The sequence below is a fragment of the Oncorhynchus mykiss genome, chromosome 17 (assembly GCF_013265735.2).
Source record: "Oncorhynchus mykiss isolate Arlee chromosome 17, USDA_OmykA_1.1, whole genome shotgun sequence".
NCBI classification, from domain to species: Eukaryota; Metazoa; Chordata; class Actinopteri; order Salmoniformes; family Salmonidae; genus Oncorhynchus; species Oncorhynchus mykiss.
The window spans coordinates 73,535,916-73,558,667 of NC_048581.1; the positions used below are offsets into that span (position 1 = coordinate 73,535,916).

Below are 22,752 nucleotides of genomic sequence, written 5' to 3' on the forward strand. Positions count from 1 at the left end.
TTTATCTGGCATTAGGCAATAGGTACAAAAAAGCCTTAGGGCAAGTGTCAAACTACTTTCACGGATGTCCGAGTGTCTGCGGGTTTTTCGCTCTATCCTTGTACTCAATTGATGAATAAAGGCCACTAATTAGTAAGGAACTTCCCTCACCTGGTTGTCTAGGTTTTAATTGAAAGGGAAAACCAAAAACATGCAGACACTCGGCCCTCTGTGGAATGGGTTTGAAACACCTGCTTTAGTGCATGACTGTAGCCTAGACACGCCAAATGCACGCCAATCTCCAAATGTTTTAGGGAACTTCAGTGGAAAAAGTTAACTTCAATCCACTGAGTTAAAAAGGACAATGTCAGAGTCAGGGGAGTCATGCAGTCAAAAGTTTGGACACACCTACTCAGTTTTTGTTGTTGTAATTTTTACTATTTTCTACATTGTAGAGTAATAGTGAAGACATCAAAACTATGAAATAACACATATGGAATCATGTAGCAACCAAACAAGTGTTAAACAAATCAAAATATATTTTATATTTGAAATTATTCAAAGTACCACCCTTTGCCTTGGTGACAGCTTTGCGCACTCTTGGCATTCTCTCAACCAGCTTCATGAGTAGAAGTCACCTGGAATTCATTTCAATTAAAAGGTGCGCCTTGTTAAAGGTTAATTTGTGGAATTTCTTTCCTTCTTAATGCGTTTGAGCCAATCAGTTGTGTTGTGACAAGGTAGGTGTGGTATACAGAAGATAGCCCTATTTGGTAAAAGACCAAGTACATATTATGGCAAGAACAGCTCAAATAAGCAAAGAGAAACAACAATCCATCATTACTTTAAGACAAGGTCAATCAACTTTTAAAGTTTCTTCAAGTGCAGTTGCAAAAACCACCAAGTGCTATGATGAAACTGGCTCTCATGAGGACCACCACAGGAAAGGAAGACTGCACAGGATAAGTTAATTAAAGTTACCAGCCACAGAAATCGGCAATTAGCCCTATTTTGTAAAAGACCAAAAAGTCAATATTATGCAAGAACAGCTCAAATAAGCAAAGAGTAATAACAGTCCATCATTACTTTAAGACATGAAGGTGAGTCAAAGCGGAACATTTCAAGAACTTTGAAAGCTTCTGTCATGACGTTGGCCTGTTGGGGGAGGTTTATTACCCCCATAAATACCTTTCCCCTTTTCCCTCTCTACTTAATAGAGTTGACTCTTGTAAAGCCTTTGTAACATAGAGAGTCTGGTAACATCGAAAGGTGGGAAACGGAACCATATTTCGGTAATCCAACCAGTTGAAAATATGCATTGGTACTTAATGAATATGATCTCAGATCAGTTGTTGTCTGAGACATTACTACTAATGACAGGATGACAAACTGTATCTTGGAAAGTCGACACATTCTAGTTATCAGATTCACATGGAATTGTTGTGCAATTTAAATGTTTAAATATGAAACTATTTGTGAAAAGATTAAATGTAATTTTAGCTTCTTAAATGAGAGAACGGTTTGTCATAGAGAAACTCTACTCACTCAGAGGCTCCGCCCAAGTGAACAGACTTTGGTTGTAAACTATGAAACATGCCATTCTTTCAACACTATATAAACCCGTTGACGAAAATTCTACTTTCTGTTCCAAGGACGTGAGAACGACGGTCTTACGTTAAAAGGGCTCAGATAATAAATACGGAATTAGCATCAATGTGTTCAATGTGACGATCGACACTCCGAAAGGATGAATTTCAACTATATCAGCCAGAATATAGCACAAGCTTTAAAGTATGGCAACTTGGTATGAACTTTGAACTCTTATTCACTAAAGTAGTGATACCTCTGCTTTAGCAACAGCAGCTGTAAACGTGGGCTAGGAGAGGACGGACAGAGTATCCATTCTACCACCCTCCAGTTCACCACTAGACATTCTTCAAAGGACAAGAGATCCATGCTGGACAACCCAGCCGTCTATCTACGACCAATCTACTGAAGCGCAGCTCAGAGTAAATATTTATTGCATTTTCCTTTCTCAAATGGGCGGTTATTTAGAATGCATAAGATACTGTATTTACGATAGCATAGCTCCCTACGGCCCGATAGACACACAAAATATTTTTGTTCCTCAGTCTTCCCGCTCTTTCATTCAAAACCCAACCCCCTTTCTTTGTGTATCCAGCCATCTGCGAGGGACATTTTCCATTATGACATAATTTGTAATCAATGTATGATCCATTCTGTGTAGATGTAATTCTGTGTGATTATTTAGGTATTTAGTAAATAAATAATTGAACCAAATTTTGTATTGCTGATTCAACTTGTTAGCCAGGGTTCGTGAAGATAACCAAGAATTTACAACTTTCAGATGAGACTGAATAAAGTGACGATTAAATATTGACTGCTACTTATTTAAAAGATTACTAGGTCTTTAAGAGTTTATTCGGAAGATAACAGCTCTATAAACATTATTTTGTGGTGCCCTGACTTTCTTGTTAATTACATTTACCTGATTAGCTTAAGAAATTATTTTATAGAATAGCATGTCATATCACTTAATCCAGCATAGCAAAAGACACGTCACTTCTTTAAGTGCAGTCGCAAAAACCATCAAGCGCTATGATGAAACTGGCTCTCATGAGGACTGCCACAGGAAAGGAAGACCCAAAGTTACCTGTGCTGCAGGGGATAAGTTCAATTGGATACTACGAAATTGGGGAGAAAAAGGGGTAAAAATTCAACAACAAAAAAAATAAAAAATAAAAAATACAAAATAATTTAAAAAAAATGCTTCACAGAGACACATCTCAACATCAACTGTTCAGTGGAGACTGCGTGAATCAGGCCTTCATGGTCGAATTGCTACAAAGAAACCACTGCTAAAGGACACCAATAAGACTTGATTGGGCCAAGAAACTCAAGCAATGGACATTAGACCAGTGGAAATCGCGCACCAGCGACTCCTGTGGCGGGCTGGGCGCAGTGTACGCTAGCCAAGGTGGCCAGGTGTTTCCTCCGGCGCATTGGTGCGGCTGGGTTGGATGTGCGCTGTGTTAAAGAAGCAGCGGCTTGGTTGGTTGTGTATCGGAGGACGCATGACTTTCAACCTTCGTCTCTCCCGAGCCCGTACGGGAGTTGTAGCGATGAGACAAGATAGTAGCTACTACACAATTGGATACTACGAAATTGGGGAGAAAAAGGGGTAAAAATTCAAAAAATAAAAAAATAAAAAAATATATACAAAATAAATAAAAAAAAATGCTTCACAGAGACACATCTCAACATCAACTGTTCAGTGGAGACTGCGTGAATCAGGCCTTCATGGTCGAATTGCTACAAAGAAACCACTGCTAAAGGACACCAATAAGACTTGATTGGGCCAAGAAACTCAAGCAATGGACATTAGACCAGTGGAAATCTGTTCCAAAGAGTCCAAATTTGAGATTTCTGGTTCCAAACGCCATGTCTTTATGAGACGAAGAGTAGGTGAACGGATGATCTACGCATGTGTGGTTGTTTAACACTTTTTTGGCAACTACATGATTCCATATGTGTTATTTCATAGTTTAGAGGTATTCACTATTATTCTACAATGTAGAAAATTGTCAAATTAAAGAAAAACCCTTGAATGAATGTGTCCAAACTTTTGACTGGTATTGTATGAGAGGATGGCTGGGAGGTGGTCCATAGCGGGGTCATGCCCCCATCCGGACATTGTGCATTTTTCAAACACCTGAAACAGCTTTTTCCTGCAAGCTAGAGCCATAGCTATTATGCTTAATTTTATGTATAAAATACTATATTTTTCTGCATATCTAAGCATACCTATTGAGCTGTCTGTATCCTCCTGACTGGCGGAACTTTTTTCAATTAGGGATAGGCGTCCCGTTAAAGAGATAGTTGTAAATCATGCAGCGCCATGTGTCATGATCGCACATTTTAGAGAAACAACAAATGCCAGTACATATAAGTGTCTTATATCGTCTGAAAGCTTAAATTCTTGTTAATATAACTGCACTTTCCACTTTACAGTAGCTATTACTGCGAAAAAAATGCCATGCTATTGTTTGAGGAGAGCACCTAACAACAAAACACTTTTTTCACCACAATAGTTTGATAAATTCACGTCTGAAGGTCAAATGTGTACTTACATTCTGGAATTTTGCTCTGATTTATCATCCAAAGGGTCCCAGAGACAACATGAAGTGTAATTTGGTTAGATCAAATCCTTTTTCATATCCTAAAAAAGTCCACATAGCATTCACGATCGATTTTGTATTTCCACTCATTCAATTTGCAAAGAAGGGAAGTTTCAACCAGTCAAATCATGTTCGTATTTATTCCTCAGAGATCATAGAATGTAATCAGACTTCACTATATCATTAGGGGTGTAGTAGATCCTATAGGACACCGAATTTGGTCAAGAGCGACGCCTTCATGGCACGCCGATAATGCGGGCGCTCTTCACTTGGTCGACTGTAAATAAGCACCAATCGGAGTCAAACAAAGCTAGCTAGATAGCCAGTGAGCTGGGCTTTACGGGAGTATCGGGAAACCTGCTAACCTTGTGCGATAGCAAGCCTGATCCTTTTGGAGAAAGATTATAAGAATAAGGAGAGCTATGAAAACTAGGTGTTTTGCAAATGTTGAACTTATAATATGGCTACTAATACTGGAAATACTGGAAAAGCTAAATCAAAGTCCAAGTATACAGATTTGATGATATTCTTGCAGAAAAATGTAATGTGAATGTAAATGTCTCTGGGTGACTTCACACTAAATGTCATGTAGTTTGCTCATACTTCAAGTTATCCATCTGAAACTTAGCAGTTTTCTTTGTATTTTCTTCTACCAGATATATTGTGTTATATTATCCGACATTCAATTCACATTTCCACAAACCTCAAAGTCTTTACTATCAAATGGTGCCAAGAATATGCATATGCTTGCTTCAGGGCCTGAGCTATAGGCAGTTAGATTTGGGTATGTCATTTTAGGTAAACATTTAAAGAAAAGGGGCTATCCCTAAGAAGAACCTACATATGCTTCTCTGCATCTCTGCTAAAATCTGGGTAAAAGATTTAAAGTAATGTCGTATTCAGTACATTTAATTATTGCTTGCTTTTCTAATTTCTACCAACCTTGCCAGCAGGCACGTCAGCTAAGAAAGTTAGACAAGCTAGCTACTTTAACTTGATTGATAGCTGATCGCTAGTTATGAAGTTGGGAGATTGGGAACCTATCTGGGCTAGCCAAAGCTAACATAATAAAATTGCTAAGTGGCTAGTAGTATTACAGAGAAAAAAACAAACAAATCTAATAGGGCACGTGCCCTGTGCCCCCAATGGGCATGACGCCTCTGGTCAGAATTGAATTCATTAAGAGAAAAGCTGTTAAATTGAGAATTGAAAAGAGAAGGAAGGGCCAGAACAATAATGTTTGGGAAAGATTTGGGGAAGTGGTAAAAGAGGATGATAACAGTGCCGGCTATGCATACTACACTGCTGACTTGCCTCTGCAGCTAATGCAGGGTTGGTCCTGGTCGATCCCTGGATGGTACACCAGCTGCTGCTGTAAGTGATGTTGGAAGTTGTGTTGGAAGGCCATGTAGAGGGAATTCTTCCCTCTGGTCTAAGGAGATACCAATGCCCCAGAGCAGTGAAGGGGACATTGCCCTGAGTAAGGTGCCATCTTTCGGATGGGACGTTAAATGGGTGTCCTGACTTTCCGGTGTCCTGGCTAAATTCCCAATCTGGCCACCTAATCATCCCCAGTTTCCTCCCCGTAACTCTTCCCCAGGTCATCGCTGTAAAAGAGTACACTATATATGCGATAGTATGTGGACACCCCTACGAGTGGATTCGGCTATTTCAGCCACACCCATTGTTGAAAGATGTATAAAATCGAGCACACAGCCATGCAATCTACATAGACAGACATTCACAGTAGAAATGGCCTTACTGAAAGCTCAGTGACTTTCAAGCCAAATTTCTTCAGCCTCCTGAGGTTAAAGAGACACTGTTGTGTCTTCTTCACCACACTGTCTGTGTGGGTGGATCATTTCAGTTTGTTAGTGATGTGTATGCTGAGGTACTTGAAGCTTTCTACCTTCTCCACTGCGCTTCTGTGGATAGGGGGGTGTTCCCTCTACTGTTTCTGGAAGTCCACGATCAGCTCCTTTCTTTTGTTGACATTGGATGAGAGGGTAGTTTCCTCGCGTCACACTCCCAGGGCCCTCACCTCCTCCCTGTAGACTGTCTCGTCATTGTTGGTAATCAGCAAACTTGATGATTGCAATGGAGGTGTGCATGGCCATGCAGTCATGGGTGAACAGGGAGTACAGGAGGGGGCTGAGCATGCACCCTTGTGGGGCCCCAGTGTTCAGGATCAGTGAAGTGGAGGTGTTGTTTCCTACCTTCATCACCTGAGGGCGGCCAGTCCAGGACCCAGTTGCACAGGGCAGGGTTCAGACCCAGGGCCTCGAGCTTAATGATGAGTTTGGAGGGTACTATGCTGTTCATTAAGCTATAGTCAATGAACAGCATTCTTACATCGGTATCCCTCTTGTCCAGATGGGATAGGGCAGTGTGCAGTCCAATGGCGATTGCATTGTCTGTGGATCTATTGGGGCGGTAAGCAAATTGAAGCGGGTCTAGGGTGACAGGTAAGGTAGAGGTGATGATCCTTGACTAGTCTCTCACAGCACTTCATGATGACAGAAGTGAGTGCTACGGGGCGAAAGTAATTTAGTTCAGTTACCTTTGCTTTCTTGGGTACAGGAACAATGGTGCCCCTCTTGAAGCATGTGGGGACAGCAGACTTGGACAGGGAGAGATTGAATATGCCCGTGAACACTCCAGCCAGCTGTTCTGCACATGCTCTGAGGAACCGGCTAGGGATCCCGTCTGGGCCGGCAGCCTTGCGAGGGTTAACACACTTAAATGTCTTACTCATGTTGGCCATGGAGAAGGAGAACCAACAGTAGTTAGTAACGAGTTGCTTTGGTGGCACTGTGTTATCCTCAAAGTGGGCGAAGAAGGTGTTTAGCTTGTCCGGAAGCTTGACGTCGGTATCCTGGTTTTCCCTTTGTAGTCTTTGATTGTCTGCCACATACGTCTTGTGTCTGAGCCGTTGAATTGCGACTCCACTTTGTCTCTGTAGTGACGTTTTGCCTGTTTCATTGCCTTATGGAGGGAATAACTACACTGGTTGTATTCAGCCATATTCCCAGTCACCTTGCCATGGTTTAATGCAATGGTTCTTGCTTTCAGTTTTGTGCAAATGCTGCCATATGTCCACTGTTTCTGGTTAGGGTAGGTTTTAACTTCTTCGATATAGGGGGCGCTGTTTTAATTTTTGGATAAAAAAATGTTCCCGTTTTAAACAAGATATTTTGTCACGAAAAGATGCTCGACTATGCATATAATTGACAGCTTTGGAAAGAAAACACTCTGACGTTTCCAAAACTGCAAAGATATTATCTGTGAGTGCCACAGAACTGATGCTACAGGCGAAACCAAGATGAAATTTCAAACAGGAAATGCCCCAGATTTTGAAGGCGCTGTGTTCCAATGTCTCCTTATATGGCTGTGAATGCGCAAGGAATGAGCCTACACTTTCTGTCGTTTCCCCAAGGTGTCTGCAGCATTGTGACGTATTTGTAGGCATATCATTGGAAGATTGACCATAAGAGACTACATTGCCATGTTTCTGTCGATATTATGGAGTTAATTTGGAAAAAAGTTTGGCGTTGTAATGACTGAATTTTCGGGGATTTTTCTTAGCCAAACGTGATGAACAAAACGGAGTGATTTCTCCTACACAAATAATATTTTTGGAAAAATTTAACATTTGCTATCTAACTGAGTCTCCTCATTGAAAACATCCGAAGTTCTTCAAAGGTAAATTATTTTATTTGAATGCTTTTCTTGTTTTTGTGAAAATGTTGCCTGCTGAATGCTAGGCTTAATGCTATGCTAGCTATCAATACTCTTACACAAATGCTTGTGTAGCTATGGTTGAAAAGCATATTTTGAAAATCTGAGATGACAGTGTTGTTAACAAAAGGCTAAGCTTGTGAGCCAATATATTTATTTCATTTCATTTGTGATTTTCATGAATAGTTAACGTTGCGTTATGCTAATGAGCTTGAGGCTATTATTACGCTCCCAGATACGGGATTGCTCGACGCAAGAAGTTAATAGTCACAGTGGGTTCAATTATCTCCTGTACACTTCCTGACAAACTCAGTCTCCGTATCAGTGTATTCGTCAATGTTATTCTCGGAGACTACCCGGAACATATCCCAGTCCGCGTGATCAAAACAATCTTGAAGCATGGATTCCGATTGTTCAGACCAGCGTTGAATAGTCCTTAGCACGGGTACTTCCTGTTTGAGTTTTCTGCCTACAGGAAGGGAGGAGCAAAATAGAGTCGTGATCAGATTGGCCGAAGGGAGGTCGGGGGAGGGCCTTGTAGCCATCCCGGAAGTTCGAGTAACAGTGGTTAAGTGTTTTAGCAGCGCGAGTACTACAGTCAATGTGTTGATAGAACTTTGGTAGCGTTTTCCTCAAATTTGCTTTGTTAATATCCCCAGCTACAATAAATGTGGCCTCAGGATATGTGGTTTCCAGTTTGCATAACGTCCAGTGAAGTTCTTTGAGGGCCGTTGTGGTATCGGCTTGAGGGGGAATATACACGGCTGTCACTATAATCGAAGAGAATTCTCTTGGGAGGTGTTACGGTCTGCAATTGATTGTGAAGTATTCTAGGTCGGGTGAACGAAAGGACTTGAGTTTCTGTATGTTACCACAATCACAACATGAGTAGTTAATCGTGACACATACACCCCTCCCCTTCTTCCCGGAGAGATATTTATACCTGCCTGCGCGATGAACTGAGAACCCAACTGGCTGTATGGACAATATATCAAGAGAGAGCCATGAGAGAGCCATGTTTCCGTGAAATAGAGTATGTTACAATCCCTGATGTCTCTCTGGAAGGAAATCCTCACCCTGAGCTTGTCAACGTTATTATCCAGATACTCTTAAGCGATGGGTGGAGTGCTCGCCTCCTGAATCGGAGTAGAAGCGATGGGTGGAGTGCTCGCCTCCTGAGTCGGACTAGAAGTCCAGTCTGAATAACTCTTCTCTTCTTGTTTTGGATCAGCCTCTGGAATCAGTTCAATTGCCCTGGGGGGTATGAACAAAGGATCTGATTCCGGAAAGTCGTATTCCAGGTTGTAATATTGGTGGTTTACCGTCGCTCTGATATCCCAAACGTTCTTCCCGGCTGTATGTAATAACATAAAAGAATTATGGGCTAATAATGTAAGAAATATCACATAAACTAGAAGCACAGCTGCCCTATCTGTCCGCACCATCTTATCAAGCCTAAGATCACCATGTGCGATGACAAGCATCGGCTAGAGTAATGTAAAGCTCGCCGCCATAGGACTCACGCTTCACCATCTGGCAGTCCGACGGACAAATCTGTGTTTGGTGGATGCCAAGAGAACGCTACCTACAATGCATAGTATCAACTGTAAAGTTTGGTGGAGACGGAATAATGGTCTGGGGCTGTTTTTCTTGGTTCGAGCTAGGCCCCTTAGTTCCAGTGAAGGGAAATCTTAACTCTAAAGTATACAATTACATTCTAGACGATTCTATGCTTCCAACTTTGTGGCAGCAGTTTGGGGAAGGACTTTTCCTGTTTCAGCATGACAATGCCCCCGTGTACAAAGAGGTCCATACATAAATGGTTTGTCGAGATCGGTGTGGAGGAACTTCACTGGCCTGCACAGAGCCCTGATCTTAACCCCATCGAACACCTTTGGGATGAATTGGAACGCCGACTTCGAGCCAGGCCTAATTGCCCAACATCAATGTCTGACATCATTAATGCACTTGTGGCTGAATAGAAGCAAGTCCCCACAGCAATGTTTCAACATCTAGTGGAATGGTGGAGGCTGTTATAGCAGCGAATGGTGGACCAACTCCATTTAAATGCCCGTGATTTTGGAATGAGATGTTCGACGAGGAGGGGGTCCACATACTTTTGGTCATGTAGTGTATGTTCTCAGTCAATTTACCTGGTAAAATAAGGCTAAATAAATAAAATGTTATGTGCAATAATTGTGAGGCGCTCTACAAATTAGACAGTCACAAGATTGGGACTTCAAATATGACACGTCAAGGGAACTGTACTGTGCTGATGGGTTAAATGGAATGGTAACTGAAATCTTAACACTGAATTTAGGCTAGGTCTATAACCTCTCACATATACTTATATAATATTAACTCCTGCAGAATTAAGCATTTCTTGCATTAAAATGCTACACAAAATGAAATGTTTTACTCTAGAATAATAGTGGAAAAATATTATTTCTTTATTTCAGCAGTTAGTTTGTAAAGGTGCTATCTTTATCATCATTATAAAAGCTGCTAGTATTTCAATCACATAAAATGTGCATCCAAGCCGAACTGAAATCTTATCAGAACCATGTTGGGTTATATGCAAATTTAAGATTTTCACTTTATCACATATAGTTGGACGGTTATGTATGTGTTGTTAGCAATTGAGGGAGGATGAACAACAGCTGACCCACACATCACTAGAGGGCAACATATCCCTATGTTATTTTGACTTATTCAAAGGTTTAGATTGAATGAGAGACCCAAGGCCCCAAGGTTGTGCATACAGATTCAAGTGAGTCACAATCTAAAAATGTCAGGAGCGCTTGACAGGGAATATGATGAAATATATGATACTAAAGAAGATGTACCATGAGGCATTGCTACATGTGCAGTTATTAGCCTAATACTACATTACAAAGAGAGGTCATTTGAGGACTGAGCTCAAAGGAAGGGTTACTAAATGAGTGCATGCTAAAGTGGTGAGCTTGTACAGAGAAATGTGCCTGCTTGTGTTAATGGGTTTTAACAGTGGAGTTTTAGCAGCAGTTGAGATGGTATATTAAAGATTAGGAAAACCATTTCATCTACTTTTAAGTGGTGAAAAGTGTAGAACATGTTCTCTAAATGTTCTAATGTTTCAGTGTTTTTTCGTCTAGAGAATCTTTTTTGTTTTCTCAAAGAGGATTGGACCATCTCCACGGTTATAAGTCGGGAGGACTAATCACACACTCAAATGGAAAAAAAGAAATCCCCTCTCTCCCTCCTATGCAATTTTCCTGGTCTGTGGGGCTGGAGATCATGCGTGAAAATGAAATTACTTCATCCGTCGACTGGCAACTGGATTTTGCATAAAACAATTCTGTTTGAACATGATACCCTTCTCTTAATTTCATACACATCCCTCCCACACTCACTCACTACCTGCCAGAGCAATCTCTTTTCCATGAGCTTCCACGGTCGTCTTTCCCATTTGCTCAATAATTTCAAACAGGAGGCATAATGGCTAATTAAGAAGTGTTGTGTGCAATACTTCATCTTTCTGAGATCAGGTGTGGGTAGGAGGTCATTGTATCGAAGCCGTATAAATTAAAACACTCAGGCAGCTCTGATCAGTGTGACTGACTGACCGTAATCACTGTTCTGTGATGATTACTCTCTCTATCTAATCAGACTTATTCCCCTCCACCCACAGACCCACATCTTTATTCACACTGACTGGGTATGTGGCTACGCAACCCTGGAATTTCAATCTCAAACTCTGAATTTGTTTCAGAGTGAGGATATGTAGGAGAACAGACAGCTCACACATACTGCTTCCTTGAAATAATATCACCTCCATCAAGAGGCTCTATTTATCCTTCCCTATCCCTACAAGTGAAATACCTGTATAACACACAGTCTAGTTGCAGAAAAGTACAGAATTCTTTAACAGAGTGGGCATGGCTACATATTTCCCCCTGTGTACACATGAGGCAGCTCTGTAGGTACCCATGTCTGTGTGTACTGAAGTGTTTGACAGGTAAGGGTTTCGCTCTGTGGGCTCTAACTCTTGGATCAAAAGGACTATTTCAGTTAAATAATTCAGAAGGCCGCCATGTGAAAAATACACAAATAAAATTTCCACCTACCATGGATCCACATCCACAGATTCCACACCTAGGCGTGCAGTGCGCTCTCTTCATGCGAACATCAAAGTTACACTATGTGCCGATGAAATGTTGGTTTAATAGCACCAAGAGGATGGAAACTTTCACATGTAACGTGGCCTTTGCTTCTAGCTGCTTACAATTTCACTTTAAGGCCACCTGAGACTAGATGTCACGTGTCTCTTAACGAACACTTCATATCGATAAATTGAATAAATGAAGAGGCACAGAGTCCTGGTACTCCCCTGAGTGATGACTGCTCAGTTGAGTTGTTTGAATGGAGTGCTAATGATGAAATGTGGCTTTTCTATCCTTACCTCTTTCCCTCTGTCTCTCTTGCTCTCTTTCTCTCTCCCTCAGTTTATTCTTGTTAGGCATCCTAATAGGAGTAAAAATAGATGGGATAGACTAGAGGATGTAAAAGGACAGGTTGGTTCTATGTCTGCCAGAACAGACCAGACATCTGATAAGTGACCCATTTGTAGTTCTTTCAGAGGGATTTGTGAAACCTGTGGAGATATGAGGAATCAGATGAGAAATTAGCGTTCAGTTTAACTCTCCAGGGAGGGAGAGAGTGACAGAGGCACTAAAACACAGACAGAATCTAAATGAATACATTTCCATTTATTTAGCTCTGCAGTGTCTCTAATTAGTTCACTAGTGGGAACTTTGTTTCAGTCTGTCCAATGCTCCATTTAATTGGTTCAACTGTTTGACTGTCCCTGTTTACACTGATAGGGACTAGTTAGATGTTCAGTTGATGTTAGTCATCTTATTTATTTCTATTTCAACATGGGATTTTTTTCCACCTCAAATTATTTCACAAGAAACCATAAATAAATCAATGAACAAAGTTGGACAATATAAGCGGCTGTGAATATACAGTGCCTTGCGAAAGTATTCGGCCCCCTTGAACTTTGCGACCTTTTGCCTCATTTCAGGCTTCAAACATAAAGATATAAAATTGTATTTTTTTGTGAAGAATCAACAACAAGTGGGACACAATCATGAAGTGGAACGACATTTATTGGATATTTCAAACTTTTTTAACAAATCAAAAACTGAAAAATTGGGCGTGCAAAATTATTCAGCCCCTTTACTTTCAGTGCAGCAAACTCTCTCCAGAAGTTCAGTGAGGATCTCTGAATGATCCAATGTTGACCTAAATGACTAATGATGATAAATACAATCCACCTGTGTGTAATCAAGTCTCTGTATAAATCCACCTGCACTGTGATAGTCTCAGAGGTCCGTTAAAAGCGCAGAGAGCATCATGAAGAACAAGGAACACACCAGGCAGGTCCGAGATACTGTTGTGAAGAAGTTTAAAGCCGGATTTGGATACAAAAAGATTTCCCACGCTTTTAACATCCCAAGGAGCACTGTGCAAGCGATAATATTGAAATGGAAGGAGTATCAGACCACTGCAAATCTACCAAGACCTGGCCGTCCCTCTAAACCTTCAGCTCATACAAGGAGAAGACTGATCAGAGATGCAGCCAAGAGGCCCATGATCACTCTGGATGAACTGCAGAGATCTACAGCTGAGGTGGGAGACTCTGTCCATAGGACAACAATCAGTCATATATTGCACAAATCTGGCCTTAATGGAAGAGTGGCAAGAAGAAAGCCATTTCTTAAAGATATCCATAAAAAGTGTCGTTTAAAGTTTGCCACAAGCCACCTGGGAGACACACCAAACATGTGGAAGAAGGTGCTCTGGTCAGATGAAACCAAAATTGAACTTTTTGGCAACAATGCAAAACGTTATGTTTGGCGTAAAAGCAACACAGCTGAACACACCATCCCCACTGTCAAACATGGTGGTGGCAGCATCATGGTTTGGGCCTGCTTTTCTTCAGCAGGGACAGGGAAGATGGTTAAAATTGATGGGAAGATGGATGGAGCCAAATACAGGACCATTCTGAAAGAAAACCTGATGGAGTCTGCAAAAGACCTGAGACTGGGACAGAGATTTGTCTTCCAACAAGACAATGATCCAAAACATAAAGCAAAATCTACAATAGAATGGTTCAAAAATAAACATATCCAGGTGTTAGAATGGCCAAGTCAAAATCCAGACCTGAATCCAATCGAGAATCTGTGGAAAGAACTGAAAACTGCTGTTCACAAATGCTCTCCATCCAACCTCACTGAGCTCGAGCTGTTTTGCAAGGAGGAATGGGAAAAAATGTCAGTCTCTCGATGTGCAAAAATGATAGAGACATACCCCAAGCGACTTACAGCTGTAATCGCAGCAAAAGGTGGCGCTACAAAGTATTAACTTAAGGGGGCTGAATAATTTTGCATGCCCAATTTTTCAGTTTTTGATTTGTTAAAAAAGTTTGAAATATCCAATAAATGTCGTTCCACTTCATGATTGTGTCCTACTTGTTGTTGATTCTTCACAAAAAAATACAGTTTTATATCTTTATGTTTGAAGCCTGAAATGTGGCAAAAGGTCGCAAAGTTCAAGGGGGCCGAATACTTTCGCAAGGCACTGTAGATTCAGTAATGGATGTACTTTCAAGATGGACTGCAGGAGATTTTTCCTCACAAAGGGCAGCAATGGTTTTAGGACATATCAGAAACATACAGTAGGCAAATCAGTGGATTTACTTCTCTGAAGACATGTTTGAGAGTAGTAAAGAAATGTCATTTAGACAGAGAGGTCAAACTGTTGAGTTGGCCTGTTGAGTTGAACAGGAGGGCTTCTTAAAGAAAAACTAACAGGTCTGTGAGAGCCGGAATTCTTACTGGTTGGTAGGTGATCAAATACTTATGTCATGCAATAAAATGCAAATTAATTACTTAAAAATCATACAATGTGATTTCCTGGATTTTTGTTTTAGATTCCGTCTCTCACAGTTGAAGTGTACCTATGATAACATTTACAGACATGCTTTGTAAGTAGGAAAAGCTGCAAAATCGGCAGTGTATCAAATACTTGTTCTCCCCACTGTATATATACACACACTGCTGTTCAAAAGTGTGTCACTTAGAAATTTCCTTGTTTTTGAAAGAAAAGCAAAATAAATTGTCCATTCAAATAACATCAATTGATCAGAAATACAGTGTAGACATTGTTAATATTGTAAATGTCTATTGTAGCTGGAAACGGCAGATTTTTTTATGGAATATCTACATAGGCGTAAAGAGGCCCATTATCAGCAACTATCACTTCTGTGTTCCAAAAAACAAGGACATTTCTAAGTGACCCCAAACTTTTGAATGGTAGTGTATATACATGGGTATCCTATCCTCAAAGAAATACTCTACAAACTATATTAAACAGAAATGGGAAGATGAACCTAACATTGAAATAACTGATGAAACATGGTTCAATAGTAAAAAAATACATTAAAAAAGATGGACTGCATGAGTAGGAGTTTTTCCTATTGTCGCTTTGTTTCCAGGAATCCATTATGTGCTATAGTGAGCTGCAGGCACCTAAGGGATCATTGTGTTACAGTGTCCTACAGGCTAACGTCATACAATAATGGGAATCTGAGGTTCACACACATTGATAGCCTTTTTTTTATGTCTCACACATTTACAGTAAATGGTTGAAGGCCAGGCTGTATTCCTTCATTCTATGAAATGTCCTTCCTTTAGTTTATTACTTTTGATGGGCTCCATCACCTAGTCTCTTCCCAGTGCAGTTCTCAGACACCAGACCTGGGTGAGAGAGTCAAGTGGTATACAAGGCAGATACAGACTCTTTCCATATGACTAATCACTTCAACTAGCTAAGTGCATAGATACGATTATCTACAGTGTAAATAGAGGAGATAGTTGTAACCATTACTGGCTAACGTTTTCATTAAAATAGTCACTACTTTATACAACTCTGCTTTTTAAAAGACTACTTACTCTGAGGTAGCACCTCAACAGTAGGGTTAAATAGTCAGAGGGAGCGGCAACAGTGGTGTTATTATGTCCACAATGGCTCAACAGCCCTGAGATGTTGGTGGCAGTGCTTTGCATTGGATAGTAAGAGGAAGTGATGACATACAGATCAATTGGGCCCTGCCAGCCACCCAGGAGACAGGAGATGACTAAGCCTTCAGGGAAACTCTCTTTCACGCTGCAGCCATCACAACTGTCACCCCTAATTAAGAGCTCTCTGCAAATCTCTGCATGACTTTAATGGGAATGATATGTGACACCACCATTTCTTCTTACTGTCTGACTGGAGAACTAACTCTCTCTCCCTCTTTCCCCTCATTCTCTCTCCTCACCTCTGAGTCTCTGAGTGTCTCCCTCATTCTCTCCATCTCTTAGACACACACACGCATGCACACACAAACCAATGCAGAGTACTTAAATAGGAACAGAGTGAGTCAACAGTCAGAATAGAGTAAAGAATGAGAGTGCTGTTCATAGGCTTTCCTTTAGGGGGCGCTGCATATACTAATATAGTGCAGTGACCAGGATGGATGGTGTCTCATAGTGGTGTCTAGAGTCTTGGCAACAAGAGACTAGATGATTGAAGTGTTATTCAAAGACATGATAGTTCACAATAAAAATGAAATCCCAGAGAAGCACAGGAATCCCTGAATCATCTGTTTTGTGCAAAGCCCTTTCATTTTGATGATGCATCCTTTTTTCATTCAGTATCTTTGGTCCTTTTGTTCAACATCAGGGAAATTGCAAAAGTACATGCTTTATTTTGACTTCTCCTTAAATTTCTGTTTTGTGTTGCTTTGATCTTTCCTGCTCTATGCTTGTCTGTCTTCAAAGAGCTGACAGAACAGATATCCCCTGGTTTTAATGATAGATGAATTCAGATGCTAGCGTAGGGCATTTATTACAAACACAGAAACAGAGAGAGGGGGAGGGAGAGAGAGAGACACTGAACAGACTGAAATAAAAACACAATTAGGGGTATTCCAAGCTTAAGTTGTGCCAGCCTTCCAATTCTCCCTGCTCATACAAAATAAAATAGCAACCTTACGTGCAAGAAAATCAGTTTAGTGAAACAGGAGAATTAATTGTGGAGATCTTTTGAAAATAGTTACAGTGGAGGTCTGTCTCAATAAGAAGCTGCAGAGAGCTCAGGTTTAATATTTCTCAATTGAGAGCCACTGACAGCCAATCACACACAGTTATCCCTGATCCCGTAAAGAACAGCTGCGTCTGCGCGGCTCTGCACACAGGGTCCTCCATTATGGATCCGAAGCTGAAGAGGAAATGAACAAAATACAGTGCCGGGGTACAGAAATATGGATTTTGGTTTTTGCTCTCACTCTTCGTCACTCACTCTTCTCTCTCTCCCCTCTGGTCTCTCTCTCTCTAGGTCCCTTGCTCACTCTTTCGCTCTCCCTCCACCTCTCTGCCCCTTACTCCCTCCCACCTCCCTCAACATGTACCACAGATATCAATATAAATTAGCAGTAGCAGCCACTAGGTATTCCTGGGCTGCTATTGACATTCAGACAATCTACTCCATTCTACTCCACACATGATGCCCCATTGAGCTAAATCCTCTCAGCCCATGCTGCAACGTGGCCTAATTCTTTGCTGCAATAATTGGCCAAATGTCCATGACTTTATCTCAGTAAATAGTTGAAGGATATGTGAAAGACATGTGAGGACAAGATGCACAGGCCTTCAATACCGGGATGTTTTCTTTATGTGATCAATTTCTCTCCCTGAAGTAACTGGGAGAGAAAACAACTTCAGAGAAAAGAAAGAAACATCTGCTGGGGCACATCTCCGACCTCTTATCACATAAACAGGCTGCATTTTACTGCAGTTTTACAGCTCCAGGAGCACATTCACAATACAAATCACCTTCACATTAAAGATGCCTTCAGGGAGACTTCATGTCTTCGCCGAGAGGCTCTGAGCCTGAGAGTTACCTTGTTGCAATCGGTGTGCAACAGAAACAGTAGGAAGGTCTTCACATATGTATTTCTCAGCTGGGCTTTCTCTGAAATATTCCACAAATTGGTGGTTTGACCATGGTAATGCTCACACACTGAAGCACACACACACACTCTTAAAATAAATAAATAAATAATTTAGGAGATAAGTTGACTGTGAACACATTCTAATTTACAGCAACTACAGGTTACAGGGTAAAAGAATGAGCCAATTGGAAACTAGGGACGATCAGGTGGCCATGAGGGTCAGATTGGGAATTTAGCCAGGGCACCAGGGTTAACACCCCTACTCTTACAATAAGTGCCATGGGATCTTTATTGACCACAGATAGTCAGGACACCCATTTAACATCCCATCTGAAAGACAATACCCAACACAGGGCAATGCCCTGGGATTATTTTTTAGACTAGAGAAAGGAGTGGTTCCTACTGGCCATCCAACACCACTTCCAGAAGCATCTAGTCTCCCATCCAGGTACTGACCAGGACCAAACCTGCTTAGATTTAGAGGCAAGTTAGGAGGTGGATGTAGGGTGGTATACTGCTGGCAACACACGCACACACACACACACACACACACACACACACACACACACAAACACACACACACACACACACACACACACACACACACACACACACACACACACACACACACACACACACACACACACACACACACACACACACACACACACACACACACACACACACACACACACACACACTTCCTGTTGAACACGGAACAAGGGAAGCTCGGTTTGTTGTTTTGGAGAGTTGAAAGTCTCTGAAAAAGTGTTGTATTAAAAACGTTTGGTTACTAGCTAGCTACCTTCTGAGTTTGGATCCCACAATGTGGTTGGCATCAGTTGCTGGGACCGCTGCTATCTGTCCATGGATCCTCTGATGAGCTGCTTGGCATAGCAGCTAGCCTAGTTGCCATTGTTAGCTGCCTATCAAGCTAGAAGGCCTTGAACACAGCCTGTGATGTGTTTAGCCCTTGTGGCTGGGACTGCGGAGATTCCCGGGCTTGTGGCTGTCTAGATCCCTGCTGTTTGTTGCTGTTTCCCTGGGACCTGCCCTGTCTGGAACTGTGAGGAGTAACAGCGTAGCCTATGTTGCTACCATGACAAAGACCAAAGCCAATGGGAGTAACGTTGAGGACAGTGGTGTCTCTCTATCACAGCTGAAGGATCTTTTAAACAAACAAAAAGAGTTGTAGAAGCAGTTGTTACAACAATTAATGAATGTGAATCCATGATAATAAAGATGGAGAAATCAAATTTATCTCCAGGGAAAAATCAAGGCGGAACAACATTTTTGTGAACGGAATTGCAGAATCTCCACATGAGACCTGGACAGAGTCTGAGGACAAAGTGATGGAAATGATCTTGGAGAAACAGAAGATGGACCACAGGAAGATTGAGATGGAGTGCACCCACAGCACTGGAAAACCAACCACGGGCCAGGTGACAGGCCCAGGCCAGTAGTGTTCAAGTTCCTGAGGTTCAAGGACTAGGTTACTGTTCTGGAAAGAGCCAACAACTTTAGAAAAATGTACATCTTCCTCAATGAGGACTAACCTGAAGCTGTGTGCCAAAAGAGAAAATGACATATCCCGACCATGAAAGCTGCCAGAACACGTGGGGACATTGCTTACATCCGCTGACAGGCTTTTTGTTCACTCTCCCAAAGCCTGGAAGGGATGAGAGAGGCTATGGGTTCGTAGCTTCAACCCCGCAGCACAAACACTTATACACACCAACTGATTAATGGACTGCTGAATGTTTGTTTTTCTCTCTTGCTTTGTTTGTTCTTTTCCATATATAGAAATAAGGATAATGGATCCAATAACGTTCTAACATCAGATACCATTAAAATATTTGCCATTTCTGAGACTCATTTAGATAATTCCTTTGATGATACAGCAGTAGCAATACAAGGATATAACATCTATAGAAGAGACAGGAATGCTTATGGGGGAGGTGTTGCTGTACAGTACCTTGCAAAAGTATTTATCCCCCTTGGCGCTTTTCCTATTTTGTTGCATTACAACCTGTATTTTAAATAGATTTTTATTAGAATTTCATGTAATGGACATACACAAAATAGTCCAAATTAGTGAAGTGAAATGAAAAAAATTACTTGTTTCAAAAAAACAAAAAACGGAAAAGTGGTGCGGCAATATGTATTCACCCCCTTTGCTTTGAAGCCCCTGAATATGATCTGGTGCAACCAATTACCTTCAGAAGTCACATAATAAAGTCCACCCTGTGTGCAATCTAAGTGTCACATGATCTGTGACATGATCTCAGTATATCTACACCTATTCTGAAAGGCCCCAGAGTCTGAAACACCACTAAGCAAGGGGCACCACCAAGCAAGCAGCACCATGAAGACCAAGGAGCTCTCCAAACAGGTCAGGGACAAAGTTGTGGAGAAGTACAGGCCAGGGTTGGATTTTAACCTGTTGATGCCAGGCAGATTTACGCCCCCTTTGGAGAAATTGGGTACCCCTAATAAACTGAAAAAAAAATATATTAAAAATTGCTAATATATGCATATAATAATTATTATTGGATAGAAAACACTCTAAAGCTTCTAAAACCGTTGGAATTATGTCTGTAAGTATAGCAGAACTCACAGGGCATGCATTCTTCCAAACTAGTTTTTGTGGCCATGAAAGTTGGAGCAACTTTGACGTCATGCCCCCACCCTTCCCGACCACTTATGGATCTGGGGACACTTTCCATCTCTTCCACTAGATGTCCTCTTTCTTTGGAGCGCTCAATCGTTCAAATCGCGCGAGAATTGGCCCTACAGGAGTGGTTGGAGTAAGTGTCGCGATAAAAAAACCTGTGCGTCAGGGCGCGAATCGGTCACAGCCATTCCTTTGTGCCAGCACTCCTGGGAAGAGCAAACGATGCCCGGTTGAATTGAAGTTTGTTTTGCACGTCTAAAACATCATAAAGCTTGCTTCTGCACTTAGTTTGACCTGTTTAGTCGACATATAATGTGTAATTTTGAAGTTTTGATGCGCAACTTATCCGGACCGGAGGACGTTTTGGGTGCATTTCAGCTGATGTTATTAGCAGTAGCTAATACAAAGACGCAAGACTTGAAACCAAACGATGTATTGGGTAAGTATGAACCCTTCCAGAACATTCTGAACGAAGACCATCGAAGGTAAGGGAATATTTATGCTTAAATCTGTGTTTCTGTTGACTCCAACATTACGTGGAAATGTAGCTTGGAACTGAGCGCTGCCTCAGCATATGAAATAGTGTGCGATTTCTGTAACGTTAAAAATAAATCTAACACAGCGGTTGCATAAAGAAGCAGTGTATCTTTCTAACTATATGTAGAACATGTATATTTAGCCAAAGTTTATGATGTCTATTTACGTTATCTTGCCGAGCTACCTAGGTTTCCTGCGGGCATTTTTGAGTAATTTCTGAACATGAGTACACTGTAAATGGACATTTATGGATATATATGGCATATTATTGAAAAAAAAAAAATGTACTGTGTAACATGTCCTATCACTGTCATCTGATGAAGATTTTCAAAAGGTTAGTGAGCGATTTATTTTTTAATCCTGCTTTTATAATTTTATATTTTCTGGGACAAAATGGCTGCCGCTTGTCTTTGTTTCGGTGGTGGTCTAATATAAATGTGTGGTGTGTTTTCGCCGTAAAACATTTTAAAAATCTGACATGCTGGGTAGATGAACAAGGTGTTTATCTTTCATTTGAGCTATTGGACTTAATAATGTGTGGAGGTTAAATATTTTTAAGAATATTTTTGCGTTCCATGCGCCACCGTTTGAGCTGAAGGGGGGGAGGGTGTTCCTACAGAGGAACTCCTGGCATCAACAGGATAAACAATATCCGAAACTTTGAACATCTCACGGAGCACCATTAAATCCATTATAAAAAAATTGAAAGAATATGGCACCACAACAAACATGCCAAGAGAGGGCCGCCCACCAAAACTCACGGACCAGGCAAGGAGGGCATTAATCAGAGAGGCAACAAAGAGACCAAAGATAACCCTGAAGGAGCTGCAAACCTCCACAGCAGAGATTGGAGTATATGTCTATTGGACCACCTTAAGCCGTACACTCCACAGAGCTGGGTTTTACGGAAGAGAGGCCAGAAAAAGACATTGCTTATTAAAGAAAAAAAATTGGTGTTCGCCAAAAGGCATATGGGAGACTCCCCAAACATATGGAAGAAGGTACTCTGGTCAGATGAGACTATAATTGAGCTTTTTGGCCATCAAAGAAAATGTCTGGCACAAACCTAACACCTCTCATCACCCCAAGACCATGCTTCCTCACAGGCAACATCATGCTGTAGGGATATTTTTCAACGGCAGGGGCTGGAAAACTGGTCAGAACTGAAGGAATGATGGATGGCGCTAAATACAGGGAAATTCTTGAGGGAAACCTGTTTCAGTCTTCCAGAAATTTGAGACTGTGATGGAGGTTCACCTTCCAGCAGGACAATGACCCTAAGCATACTGTTGAAGCAAACCTTGAGTGGCTTGCGGGGAAACATTTAAATGTCTCGGAATGACCTTGTCAAAGCCCAGACTTCAATCCAATTGAGAATATGTGGTATGACTTAAAGATTGCTGTACACCAGCGGAATCCATCCAACTAGGAGGAGCTGGAGCAGTTTTGCCTTGAAGAATGGGTAGGTGAAAAGTTATGCATGCTCAAGTTTTCAGTTTTTTGTCTTATTTCTTGTTTGTTTCACAATAAAAAATATTTTGCATCTTCAAAGTGGTAGGCATGTTGTAAATCAAATGATACAACCC

General features: G+C 41.3%; 1 protein-coding gene across 3 annotated transcripts in view; it reads right to left on the minus strand.

Moving 5' to 3' along the window:
• The window catches only part of LOC110494541 (cadherin-4), a 350,356-nt gene that overhangs the window by 62,190 nt on the left and 265,414 nt on the right, over nucleotides 1-22,752 (minus strand). The gene's annotated exons all lie outside the window — the stretch shown is intronic.